This window comes from Lissotriton helveticus, chromosome 1_2 (assembly GCF_964261635.1).
Source record: "Lissotriton helveticus chromosome 1_2, aLisHel1.1, whole genome shotgun sequence".
NCBI lineage: Eukaryota > Metazoa > Chordata > Amphibia > Caudata > Salamandridae > Lissotriton > Lissotriton helveticus.
This window is the reverse complement of record NC_136058.1, coordinates 377,901,494-377,903,993: the sequence shown is the minus strand read 5'-3', so window position 1 is coordinate 377,903,993 and position 2,500 is coordinate 377,901,494. Positions and strand designations below refer to the sequence as shown.

At 46.9% G+C, this 2,500-nt stretch overlaps 3 non-coding genes across 3 annotated transcripts in view; 1 reads left to right on the top strand and 2 right to left on the bottom strand.

The window, feature by feature from the left end:
- Positions 1-5, bottom strand: part of TRNAW-CCA (transfer RNA tryptophan (anticodon CCA)) — a 72-nt gene extending 67 nt beyond the window's left edge. Inside the window, exon 1 of the tRNA in view lies at positions 1-5. This exon is cut by the window's left edge and continues 67 nt beyond it. This is a non-coding gene — a tRNA (tRNA-Trp).
- A 248-nt stretch (positions 6-253) lies between these two features.
- TRNAN-GUU (transfer RNA asparagine (anticodon GUU)) lies at positions 254-327 on the bottom strand. Its single transcript has one exon. It is a non-coding gene; the product is annotated as a tRNA-Asn (tRNA).
- A 207-nt stretch (positions 328-534) lies between these two features.
- Positions 535-605, top strand: TRNAG-GCC (transfer RNA glycine (anticodon GCC)). Its single transcript has one exon. It is a non-coding gene; the product is annotated as a tRNA-Gly (tRNA).
- The last annotated feature ends 1,895 nt before the right edge of the window (positions 606-2,500 follow it).

Sequence of the window (2,500 nt, the reverse complement as noted above, 5' to 3'; positions counted from 1 at the left end):
AGGTCCTTACACTTACAGCTTTCGGAGCCAGATCAACAAATGATGTGGGCCTTTTGACTTATTTTCCCCTCCTCATATGCCTACAGTTGTATTACAGAGCTTGACCTTTTGTTTTCTATCCTAATTATGAAATTGACTGCAGGTGCCGAGAGAACGCAGAGAATTGAAATATTCAGGGAAAGGGTGTCCAGCAGGAGAGAGCAAAGGTATGTATCTGTTTTCCATTCAAGTGTTTCATTCAGGCAAAATAATACGTCCCTGGGTGGGCTTGAACCACCAACCTTTCGGTTAACAGCCGAACGCGCTAACCGATTGCGCCACAGAGACGAGTGACTACAGCATCTTTCCTTAGACTCAATATATATCTTGATATGTATGTGCCTGCCTGGAGCTTGTCTTATATAAGCCATCATCATGTGAAACTTTGGCGTTGTCTTGTCTGCTGCGCACACTTTGTTCATATGTGTACAATTTAAGTGTGTGCACCTGATCACTGTCTTGGACAGAGCTATGCCTGTGAACTCCCCATGTGAAGCATTGGTGGTTCAGTGGTAGAATTCTCGCCTGCCACGCGGGAGGCCCGGGTTCGATTCCCGGCCAATGCAAGGCTGCGTTCCTTTGACTTTGTTTTCGAAAGGAAATATATGAACTCAGTGGGGAATAAAATGGTAAGCAGTGACCCCGACGTGATTTGACCACGCAACCTTCTGATCTGGAGTCAGACGCGCTACCGTTGCGCCACAAGGTCCTTACACTTACAGCCTTCAAGCCAGATCAACAAATGCTGATGGCCTTTTGACTTATTTTCCCCTCCTCATATGCCTACAGTTGTATTACAGGGCTAGGCCTTTTGTTTTCTATCCTAATTATGAAATTGACTGCAGGTGCAGAGAGAACGCAGAGGATTGAAATGTTCAGATAAAGGGTCTTAAGCAGGAGAGAGCAGAGGTACGTATCTGTGTTTCATTAAAGTGTTTCATGCCGGCAAAAAGGATACTTCCCTGGGTGGGCTTGAACCACCAACCTTTCTGTTAACAACCGAACACGCTAACCATTTGCACCACAGAGGTTAATAACTGTAGCACAGTTCCTGAGACTCAATATATATCTTGATAATTGTGTGCCTGCCTGGAGCTTGTGTTATATAATGCGTCTTTATGCCATACAGCATTTCTCATTTGCTTAGTGTCTTGTTATTGTTGGACGTAATGATGAATAGACTACTGTCTAATGGTCTTAGAGCCAGTATTACTACCGGTCCCAGTGTATGAGACACATACATGACTTTTCTGTTGCCTGCTTAGCATAGCTCCCTGCTCCTCTGTAGGTGTGCTACCAGCCAGTAAGGCGTGTGCCTTGCCCATCAGATGTGTTATGTTAGACTTGACTTCTCTGTGAGCAAAGTCTCCCTCCCATAGCAGGTGCTTTCTCTGTGACTCGGGAGTAAGTTCCATCATTTCCAACTACATCCCTGGAAGGAATTTGCGCTCCTCTGGGAAATTGCTTTTGTCAGCCCCTCGTATCAGAAAAGCTAAATGGGGTGGCAGGGCCTTTTCCACCCTTGCCCCTAAATGGTGGAACGAACTTCCTCTTGACCTCAGGTCCCTTCCTACATTACAGGCATTTCGTGGTGTACTTAAAACTCGCCTCTTCCGGCAAGCCTATGCGTAGTGGATGAATGGTTCTATTTTCTGATTTTATTGTTAGGCGCCTTGATACCTTCGGGTTATTGTTCTGCGCATTATAAATTATTTTCAATTCAATTCAATTCAACTCTTGACTTGTAAGACTGCTGGGAAAGGCCCTCCCTAGCCCCTCACTCAGATAGATACATTTACCTTCAGAGCTCAGCTTTGGAGAAAGAGATTGGGGAGAGAGCAAATAGGGGAAGGCCCATGGTGCACACTTTATTTTACATAAAAGCTGGGGCTTGTGGGAGGACAGGGACAAGAGGGTTCTCAGGGAAAGAAATCCCAGGAGTATTGATGGCTAGGCCCTGAAACACAACAATCCCGGATTGGCAAGGCACAATATGCCTGTGCAACAGGCCTGACCCTAGGCTTCCGGAGTTCTTGGTCACAAAAGGCTCCAGTGATCTAAGCCCGACCAGGGCTGTGCCCGACCAGGGCTGTAGGCCGCGTTGGGAGCGCGTTAGGGACGTGTAAAGGGACGCAGGGCGCAGAACTCTGCCCGTTTCACCCCAGCATTTAGGGGAGGACACAGAATCTGGGAAAGCCAGTGGGAAGGATTTTCCAGGAGGAGAGTTCAGTGAGATAATCTGAAACACAATAGTGCTGGTGATCTGGCGGGTGCATTCTGTGAACCACTTTTGTCGGGAGCAGCCTGCCATCATGCCCTGATAAACACAACTCTAGTCCCAAGCCAGTGACCTCAGCAAATGCAAAGACATTCATAGTTATAGTCTCCTGCATCTGATTCTTGCCATCTTCATGTGAAACGTTGGCGTTATCATGTCTGCTGCGCACACTTTGTTCATATG